General features: G+C 36.8%; 1 long non-coding RNA gene and 1 pseudogene across 1 annotated transcript; both read left to right on the top strand.

Moving 5' to 3' along the window:
* The first annotated feature begins 1 nt into the window (after position 1).
* On the top strand, positions 2-13671 carry LOC127157968 (macrophage mannose receptor 1-like; annotated as a pseudogene).
* LOC127157969 (uncharacterized) lies at positions 3992-5732 on the top strand. The gene is made up of 3 exons (XR_007826035.1): positions 3992-4153; positions 4276-4343; positions 5247-5732. It is a non-coding gene; the product is annotated as an uncharacterized LOC127157969 (long non-coding RNA).
* Positions 13672-22856: the final 9185 nt, after the last annotated feature.

Raw genomic sequence — 22856 nt, 5'->3', positions numbered from 1 at the left:
AATGGACCAAATTCTATATTTCATTCTTCTTCTCATTGGTGAGTGTGTTTGTGGTTTTATTTATGGTTTCTAGATTTTTATTAGGTTTGATCCTGTTATGAAAAGTGTTGAAGCAAAGCCTCTCTTTCACAGCTCTCTGCTCCATATCTGAATGTGTTCAGCGTCAGTATCACTTTATAAATGACAACAAGAACTGGACTGAAGCTCAGAGATACTGCAGAGAGAAATACACAGATCTGGCCACCACTGACAACATGAACGACCTGAATGAGCTGAAGAAGAGTATGGATGTTGAAGGTCTTCAGCATGTCTGGATTGGGCTGCAGAAGACGGGTCGTGATCAATGGCAGTGGTCTTCAGGTGAACCTGTGGTCTATCTGGACTGGAAACATTCACAACCAGAAGGCAGAGATTATTGTGCTATGATGAGTGGTGGACAATGGCATGATCTTCCATGTAGTGAAACCAAGCCTTTCATCTGCAATAACAGTAAGTACAAACACCTATGTTATATTGTTAACCAAAAAGTTTTATTTATATAATATAATACTAGCTCTAGATGCAAGATCTATGAAAGCCCTAAACCGCAACGTGGGGAGAAAAAATCAACATGAGGGGAAATATAGTGACTTAGTGAGCCTAAGTGGCTGTTCCCATGTTGCAGAACCTGATTTTACCAAGTATGACATGTTCCTGAATCAACATCTTTGTTGACCCTGGAACAACATTGTGATTAACCAATCAGATTTCAAAAAACAGTTTATAGTTTTTGTGAGGTTTAGGCTTACAGTCAGTGTTTGGTGCTTGTACATCAGTGTCTATCATTTCCTCTGATTTTAGTTATTACTCATGGGTAAGTTTAGGTTTAGGTGTAAGGATGTGATCAAGATTCAATTTTTGGAATAAAATGTTGTTCCAGGGTCAACAAAATATGTTGACCCAGGAACACATCTAACTCAGCAAAATCAGGACGTGCTTCACATGTCGCGCCTAAAAACGCATGTAAAACGCTAGGTGCGCCGCTTTCTCCTTTTTTCCAAAGCGTTTACGTTCCCGTGGCGTCTGTGTTGCTAAGCAACCATGACCTGCGCTCTCAATGAAGACTCGGAGGTTTCAGCAAAAGACAAACAGATTTCCAGCACTAAAAATCGCTTGCTGTAGCTCTGCTACTAGATGTATTTAAAAATGGCTATCCCTGTACAGCTATGATCAGCTGTTTCTACATCTTGGCTGAGCTTTCAGTGTTGTTACGGAAAGGATGAAGCTAACAGGTTGAGAAGGGTCTGGCTGCAGACATCTGCACCTGCACTCTCAGACGACTGCACTTCCGGAATTGACGTCACTTGCAGTCGATTTTATTTTTACTTTATTTTAGTTATTTATTTATTTTTTTAATTGAATCTCTCAACATTTTACAACAGTAGCCAGGTGGTGAAGACAAGAAAAAAGAAACTAAATTACAGTGTCACTTACAATCGTCACCTGCACTCTCAGCTACCTGCTACGTCACTTGCAGTCCACACAAATCGTGCGTGTTGCCAGTGGAGACAAGACGCTGTGGTCGTTAAACGATTAAAACTAATTTAGCAAAACATACAGGGTCCTGCAAGTCATCTGTAGAAGATAAAAACAAGACCCGCAAATCCGTGGCCACAGAACAGCAGAATATGAACGAATATGAATATGAAGCAGAATATGAACGAGAGAATATGTCTTTCGTTAAGCGTTTTCCTCCAGTAGATTAATACTTAATATGGCTCAATGTAGTAAGAGGCAATTAAAAGATCAAATTCGATATTCAGTTTATTAATATAATGTATATGTAGGCTATATAGTGTTTTCCTTCGCAAAACGTGGCATAATGTGGCATAACGGATTAAGATGATAAAGACTAAACTCAATATGCTCCTATTCATTATTAAAACAACTACACACAAGCAGGTGAGCGCAGAATAAACGCAACGCCGCCTACATTCACATTTTCCCATAAAGAATAATCTCTACAGCTGTTTTATATCATTGTGTTTTGTTTATATTGTTTTTTTTATGGAAGGAAAACGTCTATTAACGCATTGCGTTCACGTCTGCTTGTCTATACAGAGTTGGTCCTTTTAATATCACATAATGCCTTTCTTATGGCGCGTTCATATCTGCTGGTATATCGTTTGACAACAGTAAGGTTTATACTGAATTTGGTCTTTATCATCTTAGTCCGTTTTGCCACATTAAACGTTTGCTGGGCAAGTATGAAAGTGAAAGTTTGCGCATTCATGGCCATATGCTTGATAGAAGTACATCAAATTAATAAACTATATTACAAATTTGATCGTTTAATGGCACTTAATGTATCTTAATACATTAAGCCATGTCAAGTGTTAATGGTTTTCTACGGGAGGAAAAAGCTGAACGAGAGACTTTGCGCATTGCGTTCATATTCTGCTGTTCTGTGGCCACGGATTTGCGGGTCTTGTTTTTATCTCCTGCAGATGACGTTAGGACCCTGTACGTTATGCTATTAAATTACTTTTAATCGTTTAACGACCACAGCGTCTTGTCTCCACTGGCAACACGCACCATTTGTGTGGATTGCAAGTGACGTGCAGGTAGCAGAGAGTGCAGGTGGCCATTGCTAGTGGCATTGTAATTTAGTTTCTTTTTTCTTGTCTTCACCACCTGGCTACTGTTGTAAAATGTTGAGAGATTCAATTAAAAAAATAAATACATAACTAAAATAAAGTAAAAATAAAATCGACTGCAAGTGACGTCACTTCCGGAAGTGCAGGTGTCTGAGAGTGCAGGTGCAGATGTCTGCAGCCAGACCCTATTGGATAGGTTGGTTCTTGTCACATGACCCGCTTGCGGCATTCTGAGCAGTTGAGATGTTTTTATCTTGAAGTGCCTGGAAAAACCGTGCGACCGCGTCCCTTCCGTTATGAGCGCTGCTGCCGTGCTGCTACTTTTTTCTTTCCAAGAGCAACACAAGTAAGAAAAAAAAAAAAAAAGATGATTAGTTAACGCTAGCATGCGGTACCAAACTCGGCCATCAAGTGTCACTGTCAGTATGCATGAAACCTCTTTAAACCTTAGAAAATGCAATTACGCAGACTCCAAAATGACCAACAGTGTCCAGAGTGTCAGAAATGGCAGGACAACCACATCCCCCTACAGTGGCAGACGTCTCACCTGTTAGACTAAGGATAAACCTTACTTGACACCACAATCATAAAGATGGGGCGTAGACCTGAGAAAAGATGGGGAATTTTAAAATTTTCATGTTAAATTTCGATTTCAGTGTTAATTTCAACATTTACTAATGCATTATTAAATCACAGGTTGTGTTTGTTAACATTAATGCACTGTGAATTAACATGAACTACCAATAAACGACTGTATTTTCATTGATTTACAACAACAAAGATTAATAAACACTGTAATAAATGTATGGTTCATTGTTCGCTCATCCCAGATAGCACATGTACGCAGGGGCGGATCTAGAAATTAATTTTTAGGGTGGCAAAGGGGTGGCATGGGGTCTATGAGGGGTGGTAATACAAAAGCAAGCCCCCATGCATACACTGTAAGCCCGGATTTTGTATCTAATTAAACCATTTAATTACAATTGAACACAATATTTAAGTTTTACTGCATTGCTTATAAAATATAAGTAGATTCTACTAATTTGTAGACATATTTGAACCTGTGAATAAACATCAGTTAAATTAACTGGTATTATGAAATTTATCTCCTGACCACGCCTCCTCCACCGGTGCTGCGAGTAACAGCGCCATTTTGTCACTGTGATTGTGTATGAATTTAAGCTGTGGATGAATGTGGAAATTTAGATTTAGATAGTTCTATTGGCATTGTTTTCCGCCATTTATCTTTTATCACGTCCCTCGAGAAACTCTTTGTGATCGGCAAAAGTTGTTGTTCGTCTAAACGACGGGACATTTCTCATCCGTTGCTAGCTAGTGTTCTTACTCGCCTGCGCTTGAACCCCTGACTGGCGAGTTCGACTAACATTTTTTGCCTTTTTCTTTCGATGATTTCTTTTTCACTCGAGGAGCTGTTGTTTGTGAGGACTGTAAATTTAGTTTTACTCATACAGTAGCCGCGATTCCAGCCGAGGAGCGACAATGGTGGAGCTAATATGGTGAGTGCAGTACGTTAATGTACCACGTTTAATTTAGACATGGCTATTGTTTGAAAGCGTAAGTTTTCGTTAATTAGCTGTATAAATACAAAGGCGGATGAATATACTTCTGTTCTATCTAGGTTCAGAGTCCTCTTAACGACTATCTTGTTTTGGAAGAAAGAAGAAATGGAAGAGATGCTTTGAAAGTGTAAGTATGATCCTAATAACTGATAAGAGAGCACTGCTATTTACACATTTTCCCCCGGTTTCACAGACAAGGCTTACGGCCAGTCTCAGAATAAAACAACATGTTTAATAACATGACAAGGAGTCTTTACTGAAAATACCTTGTAATGACATATTTTAAAATATGTCAGTGCCATTTTTCTTTTCTCAAGATGCACACCAGTAAAGTTTTTAAGGCGTTTTTGTAAAAGCTATTTAAGTATCTTAATTTAACTAAGGCCTAGTCCTGGCTTAAGCTAAGCCCTGTCTGTGAAACCCTGTCTCTTTGTTCAAACATGGAAATTATTCAAGAACAAAACTATTTCCTTGTTCACATTTATGCCACCTTCACACCAAAGTTCAAGATCAGCTGTATGTCGTGGGTTAACTGAGACCTGTTCTGAGGATGATCACTTTGACTAGCACAGTGTGTGTCAGAAGATTATTCATAATGATGATGGTGCGAGTCTGTCCTGCACTCATGTTATTTACAAGCTTTCCTGAATAACACCGATCTTCCTGACCATATGCCAGTAGTGTTTGTATGTGGATTTTACTTTAAATATTCTGTAGATGTACAATTAAACGTAAACCCTAAAGTCTAATTACCATCTGTAAACTGGAAATTTTCTGAGAGCTGTACCACCTAACCACTGTATCTGACTGCTCCAGATTAATTTAGGCATTGATAGTGTTGCCATAGAAAAGCACAATTCCCAGTCCATTGACATGAACAGCTCACAAGCTGAACATCACAATGTTGTCCTCTCAGAATTAAAGTAATTATGACATGGTGTGAAGGCAGCATATAACTTTGAGTATTTAACAACAGCATTGTCTAACTGACTTGATAATGTATTTGTCGTTCTGTTTCTTCCTCTGTTAGGAGGCAGCTGACAAGACAGACTTCAGTAAGAATCCTCAGCGTTAATCAAGAAAGTCCTCAGCTCACCTCATCTAGAGTGGGAATCATCTTGGAAGAAAGCTTGGTAATGGATGAACTGACCAATCTCAGGCCTTCTATGTCCATTGTTTTCAGACTGATTTCCCTGCCTGCACCTGGACTATCTTAAGTGTATGAAAAGCATTTTATATTTTTTTTTTCGGGAAAAGGTGAGCTGACACCTAAAATTCAGTATTGCCAATAGTGTGAACTCAGAGTGGGGAAAAAACATATCGTTTTGATGCTGTTTGTTGCGATTCTGAGAAAGACTTGTTTGTGTGCTTAACGATAAGTTAATTTGTTGAACTAGTATCTTTTTGAACTTTTTTTTTTTTTTCTCCCATGTTTTATGGGGAAATGTTTTCAGGATATGAAAAAATGGTTTTGTTGTGTTTTCAATTTAATATTTGTATTTGTATTGATTTAAAATAAAAGGGAAAATTGCATTAATGTTCCTTTATTTGTTTGCTTTTTTTCTTAATTTTCTAGGTTAACAAATTGGAAAAATAAAACAATTGATATAGATTTAACTTGGAAATTAGTATATTTGATTTAAATATAATAGTTATAATAATTGCAAATGAAATGATGTTACAAAACATTTTAAGTTAAATGAAATGACCTTTGTAATTCATATTACAAAACATTTTAAGTTAAATAAATTTTACATTACTTAAATTTTTTAGGGCAACCAGTTTCCTCCAATTTTTTAAGTAAATTCAACTTATCCGGGTTTAGAGTGTAGTTTTTGGGGATTTATAGTCTGACATACACAGTTGTGTTCACAAACATTGCATTACCATTAAGTATCATCTATACTGTTTAAAATGAAAAATAAATAACAACATGTCAATGTCCATCATGGCACCAAGTCAATAAACAGTATATATGGGGAAAAAAAAAAAAAAAAGAGGTTATACAGTAAATGTTTCTGAGCTTGTATCACCAAAGACGACATGCGGCTCTATTAAATTACTACTTAGATGGTATAAATCACATTTTAGTGCAAGTTTAAGATGTTAACGTTGATGATTTAATGTTAATTTCCTAACATTAGAAAGAAATATTATAATATCAAAGCACTGAAACTGGATCAGTTTTGGAAACAGTGTTTGATTTTCTGTTATTAACAGAGGTGGGAATGTCTGTAATCACCCACAACACACTATCAGCCATATAATCTAGCAACACCCCAGAAACTGCATAGCAAGGGCCTAGCACCCAGAATATGCTAGCAACCAACTAGTAACACTTTAGCAAACATCTAGAACATGTAACTGACCAAACTATTTATGTTTTTAAACAAGGCTTTAAGACAAGTCAGCATAAATTTGTCTTTCAAACCTTTCAACCTACTTATTGTAGGTGTTCTTAAATGCTTACAATAATTTATTTATTTATTTTACTCCTGACACAAAACTATATCTCTAGGTAGTCATTTCTTAGTTCTGCAAAAATGCAGTAGGCTACACATAAAAATGGTTATAAATAAAATTTGACAGTCACACTTCGGAAGGTGTACAACATGTGCCACAGTTTACTGCACATACAGAATAGTGAAAGTCCATCATCTAATGTACTGGTACTGTACTATAATTACACTGTATGTGTATAATACCCATGTAAATGATTCGTTCATTTCTCTCCTCTCTTGTTGGATGCAGAGATTCAGATTGGTGTGTCATCAGTTTTGCTACTTAATGTTCAACTTACTTATTGTTAAACTTTCTGAGAAATGTGTCTTTGTTTTGAGCACTGAATGAATGGTTTGGGAAGATGAATTAAAATCAGTTACATTTTGTTAACAATCGACAAAACTGCAGTATGACCAGATGCTTACCTAACTCTGCTATTAGTTTCCGTGATCGGCATCTTCTTATTGATTTCATGCTATTATTGTTTCGTCGGATACAGCAAAAAGGCCTATATCCATGATGAACGTGGTGTGAGCGGTCAGAGAATCGGATCACCAAACAATTACGCGGCAAATCTTAGACACATCCGGACGGGATTAGATGTCTCAGAGGACTTCTGAGTTACCTGAGAAGCAGTAATTATCTGATTCACGAACAAATGTAAAACAATACGTTGGTGATCTGGGCCGCGCTTTGTGTGTTTGACTCAAAAAGAACCAAGAGTCATTTGTTAATGAAGTCGAATACACTGGGCGCGCTGCGTGCGCGTGCAACCATCCTGCACATTTTATTGAAATGTGTTTTTTTGCCATTACTTTGCATTACGCTGTCATCGCTACGGCCGAAAATTAACACATGAAACACTGCTTACATTTATATTTTATTCTGTGATAATTCTGGGGTGGCAGGTGGGGTGGCACAGCTTTTTCTTAGGGTGGCAGTTGCCACCCCGTGCCATCCCGGTAGATCCGCCCCTGCATGTACGTCTGCAAGATGTCTGTTAAAGATCACTTTATCTGGAAAGCATCTGCTGTTACCAAACATCTGGAAGACGTCTGTAAAATAGAATAAAACAACACATTCCTAAGAATGCTTCCACATAGACCGTGAACATCTGCGCTCTGAAAAAGTGAATGTTTTTTTCCCAACCAGTCCGACGAATCTTTTCAGTTTCACAAAGCGAAACACAGGCCGCCAAATAAGATTTGAGCATTACATCACGTGGCCACAACAACTGCTGTTGCACAAAAAAGATAGAGAGTTGGCGCTGTTTCAAAAACCTGTGTAACCAAGCACAGAAGAAGAGTATTCCGATGATTATGTGCTCTTATTGTCATTTTATCTGAGAACAGATACACTGTTATGATACGCTGCCTCAGGAACACACTGGAGATGCGGAGAAACATTAAACAGTCTTTAATAAACAAACACAAGGGATAATCCACGAAAGAGGCTTAGCAGACACACAAACACAACAAGTAGACCCGACAGTGACAAAGTGCAAAGACAGGAACTTAAATACACAGGATAATTGGAAACACAGGTGCAAGAGTTTGATTCATAATCAAACTAAATGAGAACAAGAGAGGAAAACAGGAACTGAAACAGTGGCAACACAACACAAAACAGGTCCATAGCCCTGACATATTGCCCCTCCCGGAAGGCGCATCCTCGCGCCGTAAACAACAGAGGAAGGCATAGATAGAAACTTGGGAGGAGAACAATGGAGGGAGAGCCAGAGGAGTGGAGTCCTGTGGCGTAGAATGGAAGACGATAGCCCAAGGCAGAGCTGGAGGGACGAGGGAGTCCGGTGGAGCCAGTGGACTGCCGGGCCACGGCGGAGAGGAGGGAGCTACGGGGCCGTGGTGGAGTGTGAAATTTAGAATGTGTGTAAATACAAAAAAATCTGTATTTATCAAATGTGCGCATGTGGTTCTTATGCACACCAGTAGGTAATCATTGTTGATAAATCCCACATGTTCTTAAGGACCATGCTCATTCACGATCATGGTCATTTGCATTCAGCAAAAACGCCTCCAATGAACCATATATGGTAACAGCACCTCCCTTTATAAATCACGTGAAAGTATACGTTCTCAAGTCATGGCAAAGAAAGCGGTACTGACTGAGAAGCCATTTTGTGCTCTTACTAAACGGATAAGCACTGTCTTTAAAAATGCATTCTCTGCGCAGCACATAAGTTGCCGAATCCTCCAGCAAAACAAGATCACAGATGACACTATAGCTACATTTCAAATGACTTCCTAGCTGCACTGCTAAAATAATAATAATAACAATAATAATAAATAAAGGTTTATCTTACTTAGTATTTTTGTCTAAAAATATCTAAAAGTTCATGATGCATGATTGAGGGGGTTGGGGGGTCTTTTATTGTTTTTTAATAGTTAATATGAATTTCTAAATTGAGAATTTGCAATTAAAGGACACAGGAAACACACAGCGGCACCTTCTTTTTTCTAGTATTGCCATTCTACCATTCTGTATTCTACTGCCATTCTAGATTTTCTGCGTAAGCATGCTCAGAGTTTTGCTTATATTTACTCACATTCCTATGTATAAATACAAGTTTGTAGATCACACATTTTGCATGAAACTGTTCTTACGCACTCATTACGCACACATCTGTTGATAAAGGAGGGCCCTGGACTCTGAGGCTGGAGGTGGAGACAATGGATTTTCCAGTCGTAATGCCGATGGAGACTAGCAGATCCATGGCGGATGCAGAGAAATGTTAAACAGTCTTTAACAAATACAAAGGAGTAATCCACCATAGAGGCTTAGTAGACACACAAATACAACAAGTCAGCCTGATCACAACAAAGTGCAAAGACAGGAACTTAAATACACAGGCTAACTGGAAACACAGGTGTACACAGGTGATTCATAATCAGACTAAACGAGAACAGGAACTTGACCAAACAAAGAAAACAGGAACTAAAACAGTGGCAAGACAAGAAAAAACAGGTCCATAGTCCTGACAATGGATCAAAAGACAATGATGTTGTCAAAAACGGAAAAGTTTTTACGTATACACGACAACGTTTTCAAAGCAATTTGCGTTTACACATGTCCGTGAAAACTGCCAAAAATGCTGTATTACATATGCCGGGCCAGTACTTGGCGCTGTCACATTGTTAGTAAACAGTACCTGTAGGGAAGTAAAATCGTCACGTACTGCGCATGTCTACATACCTAACATGTACCACACACACGCACACACATGACATCACAGTTTAAAAGATTCCTGAATTGGATGCTTACTTGAAAACGATAATGAAAATTATGTGTTTTCAGTCCCCAAAACGTTGTTGTCGTGTAAACAATGCGGGAGAAAACATGTGAAACTTGCATGTTCCATTCATATTCTGGGCTCCTCTGCTTTCCTGTGCGTAAAATATTTCATGAATAAACTGTGTACCAGATTTGGTCTTTTAATATTACAGTTTTCATCCTACCTTAAGCATTTTCTATAATGGTTTTATTTGAGGGAGAAAAAGCTTAACATGCATTACATGTTTATTATCTGCTTTATTAATAGTACTGTTGTCAATAAAGTTATACATATTAAAATTACTTATTAGTATTAATAGTGTTTATTAATATCAGATTTGGGCCTCCAATGTCACTGTTTTAGTACATTAAGCGTTTTAGAATGGCCCAAAACATGCCGTGAACTATAAGCACTGACTATATTGTATTCCTTTAAACTTGAGTCCAAGTTCAAAATAAAACTTTATGAACTGCTCTGTTTTGAACTTACAAAGCTGTATGAACCACTAAACTGTAAAAGTAAACAGGAAGTGTTTGTCCAGACTTTTTTTGCGAGAGATCGCAAATAAGGGAAAGCAAAAGTTTTGTGAGGAAATGCAAAATTTCTCGAGGGAATGCAAAAGTTTTGCAATAGAAGGCAAACAATTGTAAAAAAATATTTTTTTCCTCCCACCCTAAATTGTTTCCTACTCACCCCGATTTTTTTCCACCACCATGTCCCTTTTGGGGCTCCATAGGGGACTCTGTATATGTTACAGAGGGATTGGGAGAGCTGTGCGGATCAATTTGCGAGCTTTATTCAGGGACGTGGTTATTTAAACAGGCAAGGGTCAGACATTAGCAAACAAAGAGTAATCCTGGGACAGGCGTGGGTCAATTCCCTAATCCAGGGAGCGAGGAAAATGGGTAATCCAAACAGACAGGCAATAAATCCAGATCAGGAGCAAACAGAGTCCAAACAACAAGACGAAAGCAATATCCAAAACAGGCAGGTGATCAGGATCCGGACAAAAACCAATACCAGACTAAACTAGGAACTAGGAAAATGTCTCCGTAAGGTGCTATCACTGACAGAGAGATAAACGCAACAATACTCGGCGATAAGAACAGAGAAATCCATAGCTTATAAAGTGTGTGTGACTGGTTGCAGCTGTGTGTGTAAATCAGGGCAGTGATTGCTGGGGAGTGACATGCAAAAGTTTGTGAGTGTGAGAGTCAATGTAATGAGAGTGCGACATCTGGTGGCAATCGAACGGAAGGCCACTGACCGGTTTCATGACAGCATAATTATACCATAGCAGGGGCAAAATTAAAACAAGCTAAAATCACTAATGGGCTGAGTGAGGAAATAACTTCAACATTTCTTAAACGTTCTCAGTATCCTTTAGATCAAGGTTAAAACTATTTGAATAATTGTCATTGTAACAACCCAAATTATAAGGACCAACATAAAAGGAATTTGAAGACAAATTGTGATGCAGGGATGGATGGATAAATAAATAAATAAATAAATAAAAATTATAATAATAATAATAATAAATAAAAGAAAAAGAAAAGAAATAAAAGAATAAATAAACATAGACAATTGGATTAATTTATTCATTAAGTTCTGATGATTCCTTGGATAAAGTTCAAAATCATTTGGACATTAATGCAAATATTATTTACTAATTTATTTATTTCTCTTTTATTTTACACACACAAACACATTTTTTCTTTTCTCTCTCTCATGCTTCTTCAAACACTCATGCTTTACATATATATTTAGATTTTTTTAAGATAGAAATACACATGTACAACACAACACAACCTCACAGCCACACTTCACACTTTCATCTTCTTTTATTCAGAATGTGTCCATATTACAATCTGTAATGGTATAAATTACTCACTATTATACTCATTAAAGCAATTCAATTGTAAACTCAGCTACAGTATAAGTTCATCACATTGCCATTAAATGATCTGTTTATGGTGTAAGTGTTTGAGAGATACTTAAGCATTGCTTCTGTTTTTCTTAAAGCAAAGACAGGACTCATCTTTGTCAATCAGAGGATGAATTGGAGAGATGCTCAGAGTTACTGCAGACAGAATCACACTGATCTGGTCAGTGTGAGAAACCAGAATGAGAGTCAACAGGTTAAGCAGTTAATTGAAGATAGACAGTTTTCTGGATCTGATGTCTGGATCGGTCTGTTCAGAGACTCATGGCAGTGGTCAGATCAGAGTGACTCCTCATTCAGATACTGGTACAAAGATGAACCTAATAATAAAGGAGGTAATGAAAACTGTGCAGTGATTGTTCCAAACAAAGAGGGACAATGGTATGACATCTCCTGTAGCAATCAATTTCCTTTTGTGTGTCATGAAGGTGAGTAGATCCTCACAAAACACACAATCCATCCACCAGCTCCAGATCTTTTAAAGTTAACGCTACATGTCTGACATGAAAAATTCATCCAGTGTTTGTTTTGCATGTTTTGTTTTTGATCAGTCTCTCTCAAGTTTCTGCTTGTTTGTTTCGTTTCCAGATAAACTGATTGTGATCAATGAGAATCTGACGTGGCCTGAAGCTCTGAGACACTGCAGAGAGAATCATATGGATCTGGTCTCAGTCCATTCAGAAGAGATTCAGCATGCGTGATGACCTTGGTTAAACGGGCGTCTACTGCGGCGGTGTGGTTGGGTTTACGTCACTCCTGCACTGTGGGAATCTGGTTCTGGGTGAGTGGAGAGACCGTGTGCTATCAGAACTGGGCTCCAGGGAACGGCACGTCAGAGGAGGACTATGAACACACAGTGAGATCTGGAGCAGTTCAGTCTGGAAGTGGTCAGCGCTGGATCAGCCTTCCTGAAACTGACAAACTCAATTTCATCTGCAGCAGATATTAGTGAATGGATACACAGACCTTTCAACCTATACTTTGTTATTTAGTAACTGCAAAATTATGAGACATTCAGTTCTGTGAGGGGTCATAAAGGCACCATATTTACTTATCATTACAGAAACCTTTGCACTTTTTTTCAGGGTTTTTTTTCAGTAAAAAGTTCAGATGCAAAACCTTCTTTGGTCAACAATGAGATAATGATACTGAGTAATACTCTTGACGCATAGTATACATCCATCAAATACTTTTACTTCAAACTCACTAAATCCCAGCCTCAGCCCAATCAGAAGTACCAGTACTTCGGTAGAAACCTATACATAGGAGCCTGACAAAAATGCTTATTTTAAAGAAAAACATCAGATGGACTTAGAGGCTTTTACATCTGAAGAGTGCCATATGAGTTTTCTCATGCGTAAAGAATTGTATGTATGATAACCATGTCTTTAGAAAGTTGATTGTAGTAGAAAGTTGACTGTGATTCTGTGAGCAGCAGCTCTTGAGATGAATATTTTTCTGTGTCTCAGCAGAAATAAATCTGGTATATTCTTAAAAAGGCTGGGTATAAAAGATTGTGTATTTGATTCCGAACAGGCAAAGATCAAAACCATAAGACAAGTTGATGTTCTTACAGGAATAAATGTAAATGAGTGTACTGTAGAGTCATGCAGGTGTCTGTACACTTGTCTGAATTTGCTTTACTGTTCTTGATGTTCAGGCACTTTTAGATCAGAATGAGAAACTCTGAACAGACACACAATAGGGAATTCTTGGTGTTTGGACCCTTTAATTTTCACATATTATAAATAGCCACACTCCAAAAAAGATGTTTTTTAAAGGTTCTTTACACTTAGTAACAGTCCTGTTTAAAACCATATCGTCCTGAAGAACACCAACTTTCAGATTCAGATTCGATCTGCGAGCGTCTCACATTACCAGATAATCCGTGCCGAACATCGAGGTGCTCGACAAGATTTTTGCTCTGATTCTCGCGAGGGCATAATCGGGCTAAAAATCCTGTAGTGTGAGGCCGGCTTAACTGAACAAGAACTAAATACACTGGCAAACAAGGGACTAATGAAAAGATACACCTGAACCAATTTAGGCAGCCTTGTGGAGTAGCATGCGTGAGGCGTCGGCACGATCACTTTATTTTTTTCTTCCCACTCAATAAAAATAGAAAAAACAAACAACAACAACAACAACAAAAAAGACAAACAAACAAACAAACAAACAAACAAACAAAAACTTACAATACTCCTTTTGTGGTCATATAAAAGTAAGACATTATTCGAAACAATGTTAAATATTTCTATTATTTGTGTACATTCGCAATTAAAACAAAACATTGCTCTTTTGTAAAATAAAAGAGACAAACATGATGCCGCTTTCTCAAGAGCGTATCACAAATATGAAACGAAATTCTGCATATAGACTGCTAGTAGTTTTTTTTTTCTTTCGTTTTGTTAATTTATTAATTATTTAGAAAAATATATATTTGCATATAAGCCTATTTGTTTCTTTTACATATAGCTTTATTGTGTTTTTCTCCTTTGACAGAAGCGCTGCAGGTGCGTGATGTGACCATGTGAATCCTCACGTTCTGTTGTTTATGCTGCCTTTTGCTTGTATCCAATGAATCCATGGAAAACAAATTTAGGTATTTTTAATTGGTCATAGTTAGTGACCATAGTTTGTCGGTTAGGAGAAATAAAATATCCGAAATGAACATTCCTATTTCCAGTACAATCTAATAAAAGTTAATCAGTAAAAATAATAATAATACAACTGCACCTGTGTATGAATACTGCTTGATGCTCAAGTATCTAAATAGTCTATAGGTCTGACTAAGTGCAAAAAAAAAAAGAAACTAACGACACTTTTTAATAAAAAATATTTTATGTAGGCCTATACAATTAAATAATAGCCTATATAATGAAGTTTTGCTTTAAAAGGATGAAGAACAGGCTACTAGCCTATGTAATTTGCGCAAAAGTTAAAATTATGTATGGAAATGCCTTTTTGTTGCTGTTGTCGTTGTTGCGATACAACAAAACTTATGCGACAATTCGGGGTTTATTATTATTATTATTATTATTATTATTATTATTATTATTATTATTTTAGGAATGACGTTATCACGCACACCATTTTATCGGAAAAAAGGCAGTTGGATGGAAACAGGGTGGAGACAGCAAATTTCGCGAAGTAATTTTTTTTAGGCATTCTCTTTGTCGATAACAAAACATCACAAAAAATGGATGGAAATTTGGTTAGTGAGATGCTTGTGATAGTGAAGGGGAAAAACAAATCAAGTTTGAGAACTAAACGGACAGTTTGCTGATTAGGAACAGACTGCATAGTTCTGATAAAGTAAAGCTGATATGGCGAGTCTGTGCAAACCCTCACATTACATGAATGGAAATGCCGCTGTTACTTCCTTTTAAAAAAAATAAAATAAAAAACCTGTAGAAAACTGAGTTATCAACTAGCAAAGTTAAGAAAACCACAGGTTAAAATAGATGAACTGACACTAAAAACAGACACACAGTAAAACTTACGTCACTGAACAGCTTCAGAAACAACGTTTTTGTCTTATCTTGATTATTCCAACGTCTAATGGACATTGAGCCATAGGGAAAATACGGTGGACAGTAAAGAAGTGGAGAAAATATGGTTCTACAAAACGTTTTTTTTTTTTTTTTTTACGTTTTTACAGAACATATATTTACTTACGTTTTTACAGACACTAAAACATACAATACTGATATATTAACAGCACCTAAATGTACAATACTGATGTATTTTCAGCATTTTATCAGAAATTATGTTAAACAAATTATTAACATATGAACAACTCCAAATGAATCTTTTTAAATATTGAAATATTCATGAATTTTATTATTGTTGTATTCAGTCATATCAATGGCATTAGTTTTCCAATTGCATTATTACATTTTTAGTTAGGCTATTTTTGTCATATGAAATGATAACATTTTGTTCTGTTCTGTGTGAAAATAAGCCTTTTTTTGGACCATAAGGAACAATATTTATGAGGCAGTTCTTGTCAGATTTCAGATGGTAGGAAAGATATATCAGATATAAATGCAGTGCTGTGTTAGTCTGATATTTAAACATACAGATTCCAGTGCTGTTAATTAAATGGGAATAATTAAAACATTCTCTCGTCTCCAATGGTTAGAACCTCAAATTTAAAAGTGTCCAGATGATCAAAACCACTAGGGATTGTGGTCCATCAGTTTAAATCTTCCAAGGAGCACCACTGCTGAAGAGTATTATGCAATATATGGTCTCTGTGGAGAAATATTTCAAATGAACAATGAAAATGAATTACAGCTAGGAATAAATTAAACAATTAATCCAATACATCTAATTAATTATTTTTAAATGTAAATGTATTTATCTAAGTTATGTAAAGCTTTTGACACTTTGAAGATACACTTTCCCCCCATTTTACCCATGCATCATGTACAAATGTGTATTATTTGTGTTACACAACATGTCTAAATGATGACAGTAAAAGGTCATTGATCTTTTAATTTAAGGTCTTGCAAACAGAAAACTACCTAATCCAGGCTGAGATCGTATATATTCTGTGTAGACTATATAGTGAATAGTTGTTGTCCATATTCTCTAGTTTGTATATCAGTGTAGTGTAAGTTGTGTTTAGGAGTGTTTATTACAAACCTTCGGTCAAAAAGACTAAAAAGATCTAAAAAGGACAAATCATGGCAGCCTGTTTAGCAGGAGTGTTTGTAACCTTAAGAGTTTTTTGGCATTTTAAGAGCAACAGTCTTTACGTTTATGAGAGGAGAAGAATAGTGGGCGAAACTGAGACGGTTGAGCACTAAGATGGATTGTGTCCAAACCACACTGAGCTACTGCAGCAAACCTCAATATTCAGCTTGAAGACCCTGTTTCCACAAAGAACCCAGCCAACATGTATATGTGGGCCCCACATGGTTTCTGCTGGGTCTACATGGGTACCAAGTGGGCATGGTCCCAAAATAGGCATCTTATCTGGGGCCCACTTGGGTCAGCTAAGTAGGTCCCACATGGGCAAAAACAGATGGGCTCCCTATGTGGGACCTAGTTGGGTCACAAATGGGAAATGAGTGCTTGGGCTCGAAATGGGCAACACAAATGGGGCCCATATGGGTTTAACAAATGAGTTAGACATGGGCAAACACAATTAATGCCATATAGGCTGCCTACACTGGCCCAAGGTAGTACCCACATAAGCTACCTCTATATGGGTTCTAAATGGGGAAACACATATGGGGCCCTCTTGGTCAATCCATATAGGTAAAAAATGGGCAGACACAATCAGTCCCATATAGGCTACCTACACTGGCCCAAGGCGGTACCCACAAAGGCTACCTCTATATGGGTTCTGAATGGGGAAACACATATGGGGCCCTCTTGGTCAAACCATATGGGTAAAATATGGGCAGATACAATCAGTCCCATATAGGCTGCCTACACTGGCCCAAGGTAGTACCCACATAAGCTTCCTCTATATGGGTTCTAAATGGGGAAACACATATGGGGCCCTCTTGGTCAAACCATATGGGTAAAACATAGGCAAACACAATCAGTCTCATATAGACTGCCTACATGGGCCCAAGGTAGTACCCACATAAGCTACCTCTATATGGGTTCAGAGTGGGGAAACATATATGGGGCCTTCTTGGTCAAACCATATGGGTAAAAAATGGGCAGACACAATCAGTCCCATATAGGCTACCTACACTGGCCCAAGGTAGTACCCACATAAGCTACCTCTATATGGGTTCTAAATGGGGAAACACATATGGGGCCCTCTTGGTCAAACCATATGGGTAAAACATAGGCAAACACAATCAGTCTCATATAGACTGCCTACATGGGCCCAAGGTAGTACCCACATAAGCTACCTCTATATGGGTTCAGAGTGGGGAAACATATATGGGGCCTTCTTGGTCAAACCATATGGGTAAAAAATGGGCAGACACAATCAGTCCCATATAGGCTACCTACACTGGCTCAAGGCGGTACCCACAAAGGCTACCTCTATATGGGTTCTGAAGAGGGAAACACATATAGGGCTCTCTTGGTCAAACCATATGGGTAGAACATGGGTAAGCACAATCAATCCCATATGGGCTGCCTACATGGGCCCAAGGTAGTACCCACATAAGCTACCTCAATATGGGTTCAGAATGGGGAAACACATATGGGGCCCTCGTGGTCAAACCATATGGGTAGAACATGGGTAAACACAATCAATCCGATATGGGCTGCCTACATGAGCCCAAGGTAGTACCCACATAAGTAATCTTTGTATGGGTTCTGAACAGGGAAAGACTTGTAGGGCCCTCTTGCCAAACTATATGGGTCAGACGTGGGCATACACTATCAGTCCTTTATAGGTTGGCTACATGGGCTCAAGATAGTACCCATATGGGTAATCACTGTATGGGTTGTGAATGGGGAAATACATATGGGGTAGTGATGGCTAATTCGTGAATGATCTGTTTATTGCGTCTGTTATGTGACAATTGAATGAAAGACTCTAAAGCTAAAGCAATTATTTATGTTCCCTACAAATTATGTCTGGGTGCATTATAATGATTTCCTAATTTAGAATATGATCAAGATTGCATAGGTAGATGTTTTCAGAGAATTTGGTTGGTAAAAGTATAATTTTTAACGCCACTTAAATGATTGAAATGACTTCAATGAAGATCCATTCATTTTGATGAATGACATCAAACGAGAGAGTCAGTAAAATGACCCAAACTTCCCATCACTAATATGTGGTAGGTGACCAAACCAGGAAGATTTTAAAATGAGAGGTTTATTTATAAATCTGTTAGAACACCGTGGAAATACAACCAGAAGACAGCAAATGTAGGACTAAAAAGGGATGCAGCTACATAAGGTCAAATAGGCTATTGGTCCTCAACTCCAGTCCTGGAGGGCCAGTGTACAGCAGACTTTAGTTTCAACACTAATTAAACACACCTGACACTAATTCACAAATCATTTTTAACACTGTCATTAGCTTGTTTGGTGTGTTTGGTTAGCGATAGAACTAAACTCAGTAGTACATTTAGTTTTCAGGACTAGTTAATGAATCAGGAGTTGAAGAGCCCTGGAATATACAAATCAAGTTAAACCCAATGTGCCATCAGCATTGGCCTGCAAACACATGCTTATCTCCATATAATTATTTCAAAATCTATGCAAATGGTTCAAAATATTAAGAAAATGGTCACTGTGCAATATGAAGAATGGGTTACAGAAGGCTAATTATCTATCAAAATAATGGGATTATAGTGGCTTTGAGATTGGTAGAAGAAGTAAAACGCATAGCAACAGCTGCTGCCTGATTCCACAGAAGTACTCCAAAGTTTTATAATCAGTTGGTTGGTAAAATATGGGTAAAATATGGGCAGATACAATCAGTCCCATATAGGCTACCTATACTGGCCCAAGGTAGTACCCACATAAGCTACCTCTATATGGGTTCTAAATGGGGAAACACATATGGGGCCCTCTTGGTCAAACCATATGGGTAAATATAGCCCAAGAGGGCCCCATATGTGTTTCCCCATTTATAACCCATATATCTCCATATAATTATTTCAAAATCTATGCAAATGGTTCAAAATGTCCAGAAAATGGTCACTGTGCAATATGAAGAATGGGTTACAGAAGACTAATTATCTATCAAAATAATGGGATTATAGTGGCTTTGAGATTGGTAGAAGAAGTAAAACGCATAGCAACAGCTGCTGCCTGATTCCACAGAAGTACTCCAAAGTTTATAATCAGTTGGTTGGTAACAGATAATGAAATAGCCCAAGTGAAAAAACACAGAATGGACATTTATGTTTCTGATGGGAAAAATCCAATGTATATCCAGAAATCGTATTTGCAGCATATGATACAGGGGTTCAGAATAAAGTGCTGTTTCATTCAGTTAGCATATTGTGTTTTATGTTCAGTTTTCTTTTTGGACCAACAGTACAGACTTTTCTTTTCAGTCTAGTCAGCACATGACAAATTAACAAATTAACAAATGAGCTCAAACTGCAAGAGGAGCAAATGCAAATGGAGGAGAATCAGCAACTGACAAGTGAGCTGAAACTTGAGGAGTAGCTGCAAAAGCAAAAGTAGGAGAATTAGCACATGGAAACCCACATAAAATGTTTGTTTTTTTATTTCAACTACAACATTTTTGTGTCAGTCAGATTCTTCATTAGACTGCTGATTTCCTGTATCAACTTCTGTAGTTCAGTCCCTCAAACCCAACAGCTCCCCAGTTTAGCATTGGAAATACGCATGGAAATATGGAGTGGGGTTCAGACTCAATATGCCATTTCTAAAGGTTGGAGTTGACTGCACTCCAGTTGCACCAGCAGGATGTGAAAAAGTTGGGTGTAAGCCCTGTTTTTACCTTGTAAAGAATGTTTATGTGATAAATATTTCACTATCCAAAACTAAGACTAGGCGCTGCTACGCCCAGTGTTGGTGACACGTTCTAACGCAGTGATAGTGGAGACCCCACTGGAAATGTGTAGAATAGATAAAAATGACTGTGGAAAATTAAAAAATAAATTACACAGATTGTGAAACAATGACAGAGTAATAATTCATTAATAAATTCCAACAATTCAGGTCTGCTGAAAAGAAAGTTCTTGGTCCCCATGTATATATATATATATATATATATATATATATATATATATATATATATAGTCTGTGCATTAGTTGTGCCATTTTATCAACTTTTTTAGTATTTTTTGTCCAGCCTAGTCAGTTAATGTCGAGCTGTAGCAGGTGACCCCAGAAAATCAAATCCTCAAAAGAGCCTCATTCAATTAAACAGCAGTGCTAATCTTCAATTGAAGTCTCCAATATACTGCAGATGAAACTCTTTTTCATTCCTTACTTAGGGGTAAGAAAAAAATACCCAAGCAGTGGTTTACTATTCGTGCACATCCTGGCACCACTGACTAGTGTTTAAATTAATAAATATTACATTTATTATCTTTTTAATTTTTTCTAAAACTTCACTATCTTTTCTGACTTTATTGTCATCTTCATTTTTTGGAGTAGTTTGATGATGCTAGTTTAACCATTACATACAATGTATGGTATATTTTCTATAATTAAATGCAATATTTTTTTTAATTGTACAATACTATGTTTACATTATATTTTTATTGTATTATTTCTCTTTCAAATATAAGAAAACTTTATCTTTCCTAACTTTACCATCTTTTCTAACTTTCATTAAGTTATTGCCAGATAATATAAAAATAAAAAATAAAATGATCATCTGGGTACCCGCATTGGTTATTGAAAAAGAGTTATAAAATAAACACTTTCTGTTATATGAACAACAACGGATTTTATTTTAACAAAAACAAATTAACCAGGTGGTGGATCACATACAAAAATATTACACTGTATAAAAAAAAGTGATTACATCAGTGTTAAACTGGGAAAATAAATAGCACATTAAAATAACTTGATAATTAAAGATTTCTGTTGTAACTAAAACAAGACAACCAGGGGCCGTACGTATAAAGCCGCTCAGAGTAAAATTTTAGTCTTAAGTGTGTCAAAATTCTAAGAAGTAATTTTACTCTTATTCCTAGACTTAAGACTAAGAGAGTGATTAATAAAGGATCATAAGTGTTAAGACTTGGTCTCAGCTCCTAAATTATTTAAGAGAGCTGGAGAGGACTCCTAACCTAACTGATTCCACAGAAGTACTCCAAAGTTTTATAATCAGTTGGTTGGTAAAATATGGGTAAAATATGGGCAGATACAATCAGTCCCATATAGGCTACCTACACTGGCCCAAGGTAGTACCCACATAAGCTACCTCTATATGGGTTCTAAATAGGGAAACACATATGGGGCCCTCTTGGTCAAACCATATGGGTAAATATAGCCCAAGAGGGCCCCATATGTGTTTCCCCATTTATAACCCATATATCTCCATATAATTATTTCAAAATCTATGCAAATGGTTCAAAATGTCCAGAAAATGGTCACTGTGCAATATGAAGAATGGGTTACAGAAGACTAATTATCTATCAAAATAATGGGATTATAGTGGCTTTGAGATTGGTAGAAGAAGTAAAACGCATATCAACAGCTGCTGCCTGATTCCACAGAAGTACTCCAAAGTTTTATAATCAGTTGGTTGGTAACAGATAATGAAATAGCCCAAGTGAAAAAACACAGAATGGACATTTATGTTTCTGATGGGAAAAATCCAATGTATATCCAGAAATCGTATTTGCAGCATATGATACAGGGGTTCAGAATAAAGTGCTGTTTCATTCAGTTAGCATATTGTGTTTTGTGTTCAGTTTTCTTTTTGGACCAACAGTACAGACTTTTCTTTTCAGTCTAGTCGGCACATGACCGACCTTCAAAGTTGAAATATGATTGAAATAATGTCAGCTGCTGTTTTAACATTGACACAAATTGATAATGTATAATGCTAAATAATTCAAATTTGTTTTAACAAAAAAAAAAAAAAAAAAAAAAAAAAAAAAAAAAATCTTTTAAAAAAAAGATAATAAAAAAACAGATCTGTATGTTGAATAAATGTCATGTCTTTAACAAGAAATATCTGCCTTTTGAATGATTATGATTATTAATATTTTATTTATTAGCATTTTACGATATTTTGATCAAAAAACCTCTTCAAAATCCAAATGTATATGTATAATTTTAATTATTAGCATTAGTAGTAATAATTATAATAGATACAGTTTTAATCTCAAAAGAGCAGTGAGATTCTGTGTGGACTTTTACATATCACTATTACATTTTTATTCATACTGTCATGAAAACACAGTTTGGCCAATTAATCAAATAATACAGGCAAAAAAAAAAAAGAAAAAAAAAAAAAATCCGTTACCACTCTGAAA

The sequence above is a fragment of the Labeo rohita genome, unplaced genomic scaffold (assembly GCF_022985175.1).
Source record: "Labeo rohita strain BAU-BD-2019 unplaced genomic scaffold, IGBB_LRoh.1.0 scaffold_1286, whole genome shotgun sequence".
Taxonomy (NCBI): Eukaryota; Metazoa; Chordata; class Actinopteri; order Cypriniformes; family Cyprinidae; genus Labeo; species Labeo rohita.
Note: the sequence above shows the minus strand (reverse complement) of the source record. Positions and strands in the feature narration are given on the sequence as shown.